The sequence below is a fragment of the Morus notabilis genome, unplaced genomic scaffold, assembly GCF_000414095.1.
Source record: "Morus notabilis unplaced genomic scaffold, ASM41409v2 Scaffold245, whole genome shotgun sequence".
Taxonomy (NCBI): Eukaryota; Viridiplantae; Streptophyta; class Magnoliopsida; order Rosales; family Moraceae; genus Morus; species Morus notabilis.
Genome location: NW_010363297.1, coordinates 21855 through 34255, shown reverse-complemented (window position 1 = coordinate 34255; position 12401 = coordinate 21855).

Genomic DNA, 12401 nt, shown 5'->3' with positions numbered 1-12401 from the left:
ATTTTTACTGTCCTTGAATGCTTCGAGTGCGCTAAAAGCTACTACTACGTCCTGGGGGGACCAAGGAAAAGGACCACGATCTTTGCCCTATATTACGACAACGCCACTGCTGAATAAGGCCGATTTGACTCTATACGCGCGTTTTGAGCGAGTGGAAATGTTTACGTGTACGCCGTGGAATGGGCTGGCTGGTTGCTTACACATGAACGTTTGACTTTTCCTTTATTTCACAAAGTCAAAGCAAAGGGCAATCTCAATGGGCTGGCTGGCTGTTAAATTAAAATTTTTTAATCATCTGATATATTTAAGTGCCCACATTAATATTTACATATCACGATCTAAAACTGCTCTTAATTATAAATTAGATTGTTAAAAACTTAATCTAATAAATAAAACAGTAATTCTGATAAAAGTAAAATAGTATTTTTTTTTAGAAAAAATAAAATAGCATTTGCTATTATAAAAAATTTCCCAACTATATGTACTCGATAAAAAATGATAAATTTGTGATGAATGGTCTTTAGATTAATTTTATAAATGCCTGAAACCATGATCATGAATTATGAAAAGGATTCATTTTGTTCCCTAAATTACATATCTTAGTTCAAATTACCCCTTCGTTCATATTACTAATAAATGAATACGTGGCACTACTTATAATTTTATAGATACGCTTTACATTATTAATTTTAAGTCAACATGCTCCATGATTATTGATTTTGTTTCAAATGCCCTTAATTTTTTAAAAGAATAAGTTGACATAAAATCATTAATTCTAAAGGGCATAAAGTCTAATCCAAACAGATGTACATATAGTTTTTGTCAAATTAAGGAAATATGTTAATTTTCAACCATGTAAAATTATTCAGTTTACTAAAAGTATACTTTGAAAAAGGTCATTTTTGCACTTATTTAAAAAAAAATGATCTCAAGGAAAATTTACATTATAAGAAAAATAAGAGAATTTCTTTTAAAAAAAAATAGAGTGAGAAGATTAAACTCTACGCCTCTAAACGTAAGTACATAAAGATTTACCATATACAATAGTTGCAATGAATTTTTTTTAGGGAATGAAGAATTACATTTTGATACCATGTGTTATGTTAAATTAATATGAGAATTACAATTTAAGACGTAAATGTCCTCGTCCTTTAAATATTCTAAAAACATATTGAAAGGGAAAAAAGTTAACGTTTCTTAAAAATAAAAAATAAAAAAATAAAAAAAATAAAAAAAAAACCTACATCATTATAAAAAAGTTATTTATTTCTCTTTTTTTTAGAATTGTTTGTATTAAGAAATATAATTTAAAATTCTTACTTCAGAAAATGCAAAGAATATTGTATGCCCCACAAAACGGATATAAGCATCGAAAGGTTTTCATTTTTTTTTTTTAAATACGGAATATTAGTTTAGTAGTATTTAAATTTTAAGGTACCAATTTAATACGATGAAGGAAAAGGTGTTGTATATAATTTTTCAAAGAAAAAAAATTATTAATTATAAGGTTTTTCTTTGGTTGTTTCGGTGTAGACTCCTTAACAACCTATCAAAACTCGAGTTTGGCAGCTTGCGATGGAGTCTTATTCGTCAAAAAATAACAAAAGTTTGGCGGCTTTTAAAAAATCAATCACATTGAATTTTTGCAAAAGGGATGAATTATTGGACTCTCATTCTAATAGTAGTCTGAAATCAATTATTATGGTGCTTTTTATCGTTTCTACATGAAGGATTTGCTGGTGGGTCCAAGAATATAATCATTATCATTATTTGCGTTAAAAAGAAGGATCATAATCATTAATGGCAGATATTTTCCTATTACAGAAATGTAACACTTGGAGAACAAATATTAATGAATCACGGCCTTAACAATTAAACTTTATTTATTTTTAGACGTGGAAACAAAAAGTATCTTTTAGAAAAAAAAAAAAAAAAACGTGAAAATAAGGAGCGAGTTTATAATTCGTTTTAAAATAATTTTATTTTTTTTATGAAAATAAAAATAAAAATAGTTTTAATCTCAGATAAAAATTATTTTTAAAAATACGTTTAGTAGTTTTATAAAGAGATAATTTTTAATATAAATAAAAACTCATTAATATTTTTATTTCTTTCTCTCTACTCGAAATAGCAGAAAACGAAAATAAAAAATAAAAAACGACTAAAAGTCATTTTTTATTTTTCTCTCATTTTACACTAAATCAAAAATCGTTTTCATTTCTGTTTTTTATTTTTATCGCACCAAACGTCGTTTTAGAAACGTTTTTATTTTTTCTTTTTCGAAAAACGTAAAAAATAAAAACGAAATCAATTCTAAATACGACCAAAGTAGGCGAATATATTTAAATTATTTTTTCAAATTGAGGAAAAAAAAAAACCCACAAAAAACTTGATAGAGAAGGTTCAGTGCAAGCATAATAAGAATTTAATAATCGTGGTTAAAAATAAAAGTTGGGAAATCTTTTCCTAGCTATTTACTAAAGTTAACTAAATGCACCATAAAATTACTTGGTATAAAACTTCTTTCAAAGCCACTGCAAGACCCGCCAAGTGCATACATGAAACAGACAGAAAGCGCAATGCCAATTGCATTTATTTATGTGGCTTTTAGCTAAATCGAACAAAATGGAAAACAAAACGTGGTATTAATTCTTTTCCGTTTTTTCTATGAGTATATAAATGTTTGAAACATAGTTAATTATCTATCATTATCTTGTACTCTTTTTTTCTACTGGGAAAGTGTGCGTTGACACATCGGACAATGACCATCCTCTATGTGGCCCAAAACTCGACAACTCAGGTATCCGTCGACGCCTAAAGTTCATTTCTCCCTCCACCATCTGGTAAGAGGCCGACTGTATGGAACGGTTCGTACAAACTGTCAACCCTACATACAGTCGAGGCATGCATAGTTTGTTTGCCATAGAAGCGGTGCCATCAGGGGGTCAACTTGAAGCAGAGGTCACTCCCAGTCAGGTGTAGTATAGGCGCTGGGGGCAAAACGCACGAATATGGGTCCACGTCTCAAAAAAGGTCTCTGAGGGGACAAAGGGAGATCTCTAGGTTACGTCTGGGTTTGGAGAAGTCAGTGGCACAATAAATTATTACCTGCCCATAAACCGCCTGGAATGGAACAATGAAAATCACAGAGGATCCATAGAGCCGCAATAGTGGACAAAGTGGGTAAGTGAACAGTCCAAAAAGTGTTGACAGGCTACGATCTAGGCAAATAAGGTAATAAGTTACTTGAGAGAAACCGTCATAAAACTCCCTGAGACAGTCCATCCAAAAAGATGCTCATATGTAATCTGCACACTATAAAAGGGGCAAAGCCTCAGAGAGAAAATGAGAGGTTTTTTTGTAACCTCTGAAGAATAAAGAGAAATACAATAAGCAGTGGATGCGGCTCTTTTTTATAGAGTGAACCACTTGAATATACCGAAAAAGTTATAAGTTTTAACCGAAAACCCAACGGGCCACCGAGGGGCAATCCAGTGTAATCTTGTTGACGAAAATCAACCGTCAACACCTACTAAAACTTGTGATTTCGGAAAAGCTTAGATAGTATTGTTTGATTTTCTTTTTCTCCTACCAAAACCATTGATACAGGAATTAATCAATTGAATGAAGTTTTGATATAGGTGGGGGTTAGGTTTATCGGTTAATTTAGGGTGCCCTAAATCTCACATGAATAAAAGTAAGTGTCTAAAGTCTAAACAAAAATAACTCTAACCAAGTATTTGAAAGCTCGAAGGCGTTTGATGTGATTATATCTACTATAGACTCTTTCAATACCTAATTTTGATTTTTCTAATGTTCAGCTTTGTATATATACACAGAAGATTTTGTACATAATAAAAAAAGGATAGCGGCTACAACAACCATGCTTATTCTACACATAGCCCATATCAGATACCACCGTTGGCGTCGAGTCGATGGGCCAGCACTACCATCAGAGTTAGCCCATCAAATCAACTTTGGTTTTCGTCACCACACATTGACATGATCCCGATACTTATCTCAGCCTATCAGCTTGTGGTATCTTTTGTTTTTTGGTTTTTTTTTTTTTTTTTTGTTTCAAAAAGAGAAAAGAAAAAAAAAAGAAGGTTATGAAAAATGTTTCTTTATTTGAGAAAATAAAACAAAAAACAATGGGTTAATTTATAAGATAAGCCTTTGGCACTTCTAGCTAGTGAAGCTTCCTTGCACAAAAATAAAAAGACATTCCTGTACATTAAGCTTTTTTGCTCAACAAAAGAAGAAAAATCAAAATCCCTGCACGTAAATGCTACGGAAGTTAAGCAACTTGTAACTAGTTAGTTGAAAAAAATACTAGCATCACTTTTTTTTTATTATTTTTTGTATTTATTATTTAAGACGTGAATTTTATTATCTTATTTTTTATTTAAATAATAATATTTTATGTTAGTACAATCCACGTTTTAAACAATGAATGCAGAAAGTGATAAAAAAAAATGATTTTAACATTTAGATTTGTTAAGACTAGTTGTGGTTAGATCAAGTTGTTTATTTTCGTTAGCTCAGTGGTTAGTTAGGAGGTTAGCTGTACACAGTGGCGGAGCCAAGATTTTATTTCAAGAGTGGGTACAAACTAAAAATAATAAATATTAAAAACGCAAACAAAATCAACTCTTAATACTATTAGTTTTTTTTTTCTTTTTTTTTTTGCTCTAACATAATATTAACTAGTTGGAAGCATGTTTTGCATTTGTATAAGTTTATTAAACTTTTTGATACGTTAATTTAAAATTTTAAAGAGCTTAAGTTTTTTCTTGTTTGAGTTTTTTACTCTCTTAAGAGTTTAGTTTAGTAAAAAGAATATATTTAAATAAAATGGATTGAAATGCACATTTTAATCAAAATATAATCTTGGACATATATTATATTTGTATACATAAGTAGATCATATTTGAGTAATAAAAATTTTAGCAGGTAAATTAGATAAATAAATCATTTAAGAGGTACACAATACGTATGAGAAAATAGTAGTTGAGAATGACGTAAGAAAAAAAAAAGTCTGTTTAAGTACGGATTGACTCAATTGAAGAAAAAAAATTCAACAAGGACAAATTTGAGAAAATATGTTTATGCAAAAATAGTAATTAAGAGGGAAAAGGTCCTTAACTAGGGACACATTTGACAAAATTTTTTTAATGGATCATATAAATTTTTTTATGAGGCTCACTTTTGATATAATGAATAATTATATGAAAAAGTATTTTAGAAGGGACCAATTGAAAATAAAAAATGCTTCATTCAAATAAATTAAAAAAAATTCAATTAGATACATCTAAAGGTATAAGATTTAATAGAAAAAAAATCAAAAGAACAATAAAAAACAATTGAGATTAGATTTTACAGGAAAATAATTTTGAAATTGTTTCTAATAAAGAGGAGCATATATGAAAAAAAATTTTAAAAAAACTATATCCCAAAGTACAGCTCACTTCTCAATTAATGAAAGATTACGCTTAAAAAAAAAAAAAAAAACTCTTCTTTCATTTCATAATAGTAAGAATTTTTAACAGCACCAAAACAAAAATAAATAAATAGGAAAGGGCAAGAGTAAGAAATTTTAACAGCACAAAACCATAAATAGGAAAGGGCAAAGCAGTCGGTGCATTGAAAGTGAAATGCACGCGCTATTGATTGAGGTTGAACACGACGCAAAAGAAAGGCAAGCATCGAACAAACGTTGACGTCACAATCTGATTTGGATGGTAGGTGGGACCACATTTTGTTCCTGTGTCAAATTTGAATGACCCAACTTTATTCCTTTTAACATATTATTCGGCACATGAATCTTATTTTGGTTATGTTGGCCGTATGATGTCCATCTCTCTAATCCAAAGTTTAGGTGAGGATAATATTAGAAATATCATTCAAAATGTTAAAACATAAATAATTATCATTTAATTAATAAAAGAAATAAAAGAACCAATGACACTCAAAATAATTTAGAATTATATAAATAATAGACTTACACAAAATCTTGGTAAACCATATATTTTTGTCTATAAGGTAAGTAAAATTTGATTCAACAAAAAAAAAAGAGTAAAGTTTGAAAGGTTATTAGCTCTATCAATCTTGAATTTTGAGCATACTGATATTTTAGTTTCTGAATTTTTTAATTTAGAAATATTTGCTCTAAATTTTCATTTTTGACAATTTTAGTCACTAACAGTAAAATTGACGAACAATTTATGAAATTTAAAGTTTCAAAAGAATTATGTTATATGCAAAATTTTCTCTTCCATACTATTAAAAGCTGTTAAAACTATAATATTTTGTTCATGTTGCAACTAGTAACGTAAAATTTTATGTTATTATACGATAATGATGTGATTATCTAGAATAAATTTTAGAGATCGTTCACCAATTTTACTATCAAATATCAAAGCTGTTGAAAAATGAAAATTCAGAGACTAAACATATTTAAATTAAAATTTTAGGAACTAAAAGAGCTATTAATCCCCACTAATACTCAACTAAACAACATAACGGCTATCTATTTACATCTGAAAACGGTGCTCACGTGGTATCAACTTAAAAGCTTCTCACGTGTCTTCATCTGATTGTTGGACTCAGCAGTATAACCCAACCGATGCATTTAGTGTTAGATGTAACGAGTCCTCTTCAAACGACTTGTCGCCTTTCCCTTGTGAGTGTCGTATTTCTGCATCTATATAGATGTTTATTTCTGAAATTTTTCCAACAGATATGTGATTAACGCCCAAAAGTGATGTTCACAAGCGGTCAATTATAGCACAAAAAGATAGTCGTATCCACAGAGAGGTAACAAAATAAATAAGAAAGATTAGCAAAATAAGAGCGTAAGAGAAAAATAAATTACAAATGAGTTAAAGAAAAAGAAAAGTTTTTTAGACTTTATATTGTAAATAAAATAAAAAGGAGAAAATTTGTATGAAGGAAATTCAGTAGTAAAAATGGTAAGGGTTGAGAATCCCTAATGTTTCGTTCACCAATTCAAGTTTTGATTCATAAAATAAAAGAATTGAATAAATTAAATCTCTATGTTGACTCCGAAAATATTATTATTACAAGTTATCCAAAATCGACAATATATCAATTTGACAATATTGCAGTAAAAGACAATTTATAAAATAATTTGAATAACAACTCATGACAGAATTACATAAGAAAAGTGTAACTAAACTTATATAAAAATTGACACATAATATTTTGAAAAGTAAAAGAAAGATAGATGAGATTTAATTCATTCAGATATTGAACTTTACAGCACAAGGAATCAAAAACCTGAATTAGGTCACTAACAAAAGTTCATCTCTAACCTCACTAAAAGAACTCTAGCCTAGCTTGCAAAACATTCTCACAAGTTCTAAAGAGAAAATATGAGACTGATAGCAAGATGACAGAAAACTGAATATTAAAAGCTTACAAAAACCTTAGGCTAACCCTCTTATTTATAGTGTTCAGAGGTTGCCTGTCAAATAAGGAAACAAACAATAAAAATAGAAAATTACAAAAGAAAAGGAAACAAAATAAAATTACACATAAATTAGGAGAAATCATATATATGATTTGGGGAAGAAATCTGGCAACTCGGGGAGAAGAAATTCGGATGCAGCACCTCATCTGGACACGTGTCAAAGCTCGGTTGGAGGAAAGGAATAGAGTTGCCACGTGTCGCACGCGGAGTGGAAGAAGTGTGCTGGCGTTGGAGACAGCTGGGACAGAGGGCGCGCATTCATTGGGAAGTCCGGTTGGCATCACAGGTGTGGGACTTGCGTTGGGCAGGTGGCACGCGCGGAGATAACAGCAGGTCTACTGCTATTGTACGGGACCCACGTGAAATTGGGTCGGAACGCGCTGGAGATCGCGCGTGAATGGGACGCACTCTGGGAGTCTTGCGTGCAAGTGACGCACGCGAGGTGGAGTGGGGAACGCGGGAGAGCTAGGGCCCACACGGCAATCTTCTTTTGGCTTCGGCTCACGCGGCTCTCTCTCTACATGGCTCGGCTTGGTGGCTCGGATTGGTTGAAAATATGGCTTTCATGGCTTTTTCTTGTGTAGCTTTTTACACTGCTTTCATATGTAAATAATTAAGCAAAAACTAAACAAATTCCAATTAAAAATATTATGAATAAAAATAATGGAATTGTTTAATTAAAGCTTAAATATTTGAATATTATATAAATCAAAAGCAATATTTAAGGTACATTTTTATGCACTTATCAATATGCCCACTTCAGTTTTTGTGTATGGTTTTCTCTTGCAATACGATGCCTGTTTTGTTACATCCTAGTCATCTATTTGGTGTAGAGCATAAACTTTTCGTAGTTTTTTAGCATTTAATGTTATTTCTTTAGTTCTGTTTGTTAGTCATTGTTTGTGTGGTTGTCCAAACATCAACTTCCGAGAATGCTCCGCCTTCTCTTCTGTCATCTTTCGTTCATTCCTTAGCTAAGAGGCACTGGGATTTGCCCAACAAAAGACACTCCGACGCTCAAGTCAGACAAGTATCTAAAGGATCTTAAAATGAATCAAGAAAAGATAGAGAGGGAATTCAGATTAGAGAAGGTTTTAAAAAGGTTTCAAAGGGTCTCCTCAACTTTTCGGTCATAAGATCCCTCTTCAACCTTTATCATTTTATATTTATACGTTGATTGTCATGATCGGATGGATATTCCTAAACCATCCTAATCATGACATGTCGTCAATCATTTCCTTTAAGGTTTCTTCTGGACATTCCTTTTTTTGCAAACTTCCTAATTCAAGAAAAGTCACTTTTAAGTCATTATTCACTTCACATGTGTCGTGTTTGTATTGGTTGCATTAATTAGAGGAGAGTATAGGATGCGTGTCACTGTCTCGGGATTCCTTCCCCGACATGAGCATTTTCCCCCTTTCCTCTTGATCTCAGTCTGCTTCGGTCTCAATGCAGCTTCAGTCTCAGTCTCGATTTCGGTCTTGGTCTCAATCTTGATCTCGTTCTCAGTCTCTCCTCAACCGAGATCCATTCACTCCCTAGATCGAGGTCAACATTAATCCCTTCACACTTCCTGGCTTCAGTTTTCTGTCTCCGGCTGATTTCGTAACACATGTCGTGGTCTTAGACTATCTCAGAAAAATCCCTCAACAGTCATTCGTTTGGTATAAAACACAACCTTTTCCTTATTAGCATCTAACTTATTTCTCTAGTTCAATTTGTGCTTAATTTTTTCTTAGTATTTAGCGTCTATTTCTCAACATCTGGAATGTCATAAATATTAAGTTTTGTTTTAGAATTTCTATGATTATATTGCAATATTAACAAGTGCAGACAGATCATTCTTCTTGAATCTTGATGTAGTATGTGAAAAATGCTGATTTAATCAATTTCTTAGCCATGAACATTCAATTTTTCCTTTTGTGTATTGAATTCTTGGTTGCTGACTCAGTGTTTACACTTGATTGCACAGTTGCAATATGTTGTGATTTGGTAGAAAGCGGATATGTAATGTTGGATGGATTTTTTTTTGGAGCTAATAAAATGTAATAAGTTTTCAGGCGACTCGAGCGCGCTAGGGAAACTACTCGAGTGTACGTTAAGGAAACCATCCGAGCGTACGCTAGGATAATTATTCAAACGTAGGGAAGAAGTTGGAAGATCAAAAGTTATCAAGCGTCAATGTCAAGTAACGGTCGACAATTCAAGGCATTTAATGACTCAAGTTTAATTCGTTTATTAATTGTTTGTAACACCTAAAAAATGTGAAAAGTTTTATTGTATTGAAGAGAGAATAAACTCTCAAATTAATGAGAGGAATTATACCCCCAATTCCTAATGTACTATAAATTCTCTCGGTTTGAGAGGAAAATATACGCACTCATTTATGAATATAATTGCCTTGTGATTGTCTTCACTTTGTTCTTGTTATTTTTTCTAAGGTTCTTTATGTTCTTCAAGTGTTCTTCTAATTTCCTTAAATAATTTACTTATTCCATCCGAATAGTTCACAAATGAATTATGTTGTCTAATACCTTTGCTTTGTTTTTCTTCGTTTCTTTATACATATAAAACTTAGATTAATTACAAAATTTTTCATAAACTATGACTTCTGTGACACTTTGTTTTTCGATATTCAAAAGATAACATCCTTCCTCATGTTAACAAACAAAAAAAATGATCTTCCATTAGAATTATTAACGGAAATTTGCTCATGGTACATAATATGAGGGTACATAATATGAGGGTTTTTTTTTATTTTTATTTTTTACAAAGGAAAAAAGATCTGATTCTTTAATCTACAGAAGATTTGGGATCTCAAATTTATTTTGTATCAGAATCTCAAAATCTTTTGGAATGTGATTTATTTGAAATGTTTTCAAATTCTAAAAAAATTGTTTTCAAAATATGTTGTAAATTAAAAAAATTATTAATTTCCAATTTTATCAAAAAAAATATTAGTGTTTAATTAATGAGAAGAGTAAAATAAAAAATTTATAAATTTTATTTTATTGTTTGATTTTTTTTTACATATTAACTGAAAATTAAAATATGTTTCCAAAAATATAAATTAAGAGTTGGGTAGCAGAGTAATCATGTATTAAATTATTTAACAACAATCACCATGTGTGCAACATGTGTCCATTTTATTAGAAATCTTAACACGAGCCTCGTTTTTGTTAATGTTTCATAGTTTAGAGGGAACGATGTTATATTTTAAAAATCGGGAGTAAAGTGTTACAAAACTCATAATTTGGTGAGAATTTTTACAATTAATCCTAAAACTTTGATTTTACCTTGTTTTTATTTAACAATAGGAGAAAATGAAGGCTTTCTGATCATATTTCATCTTCCCAAACTCTGTTCCCTCAGTCCTTCCAGCAGGCTCATTGCAGGTGGGAAGTGAACCCAGGGTGCAATGGCAGGTACTCCTCCTTGTTGTTGTTGTTGTTAAAAAACTCACGCTTTAAAAAACTCTTACACTTTTAAAGTTTGTTCGTTTGCATTTTTTGAGTTAAGGTGATTTGAGTTCAGATCTTAATTTAAGTTAAAGTGTATTTGAGTATGATTTGAGTTGAGACTCTAATTTGAGTATGTGTTTGGATGAGCACATTTTGAGTTATGGTTTGAATTGAGAATCTAATTGAGTTTGTATTTAAGTGGGTCAAAACTTGAATTTGTATTTAGATAGTATTTTAATAAAAACTCAATGGTGATGAAAAATTTTAATAGGGTATATAGGTGGGGTTTTATTCGTCTCTTCACTGTGAATGCATAGAAAACAAACCATCTCAATCGGAATTAAAACGAAAAAGTTATAACATTTTTAAGAATAGAAAAAATATTGTTCATTAATTTGAATTTGAGTTTAGGAACTTGAGTTAAAGGTGGAAACTTGAACTCATATTTTAGCCACAAACTCAAGTTAAAACTCAAGTTAAAACTCAAATTTTACAAAAGAACATGAACTTAAATAAAATTGTAACTTGAGTTCAAATTTTTTTTTGAGTTAAAGTCCAAATGAACAACCTTAGTCCCTGTTCAGTTGCTTACATTTACTCGAGAAAGACCCACTCGAGTGATGAATTTGGCCTAAGTATGCGTTCGGCGTCGGCTTACTTGAAACTAAACTAAAAAATGAACTCGAGTTACTCACCCATTTTCGAGTTCATCCTCTCCCACCTACTCGAGCAACTCCTATGCACTTGTACAGTATTTTGATTCCTGACCCTTCATGTGCTTCTCCTCTCTCTCACCGCGAACTCTCTCTTTCTCCGTGAACTCTCTCTCCCAACGCGATCCGCGTTCTCATCGCCACCTGCGAGATCTCTCTGGCGAGGATCTGTCCCGATCTTCTCTTCTCGTCTAGTGCACAGCAATCCAGCGGACTCCTCCCATCAATCAACTCCCTCTCCACTGCATCGTCACCCAAATCTCCGATTCCGCCCAATGGAGCTCATGCCTGCGGTTGTCGTCGCCGTCGGTGTCTCTTCCAAATCGCCCTCGTGCCGCCCTGTCGTCGCTGTCGTGCTAGAAGCCAGAGTATTGTCGGAGCAATGGCGCCAGAGGAGGAGGAGGAGGAGGAGGAGCAGAGGAAGCCAAAGACAGAGATCAAGATTGGTTTTTTATTCCTCCATCGTTTAGTCTATGCTACTATGTGTGGAGGCTTATTTTTTAGCTCACTCACCACAGCCATTGGATCAAGATCGAAGGGCGATGATTTATCATCCTACCAGTAGGGGGAATGTATTTATTGTTGTCCTTTTGCTCTCCATTATAATGAAAACTGATCTTCTAGTATTTATTTTTATGGTATTTTAAATTTTTTAAATGATAAAAAAAGAGCTACTTTATTTTTTAACTTGTTGTTACTTATGGATAATTCACTTTTATTTATATATTTTTTAAA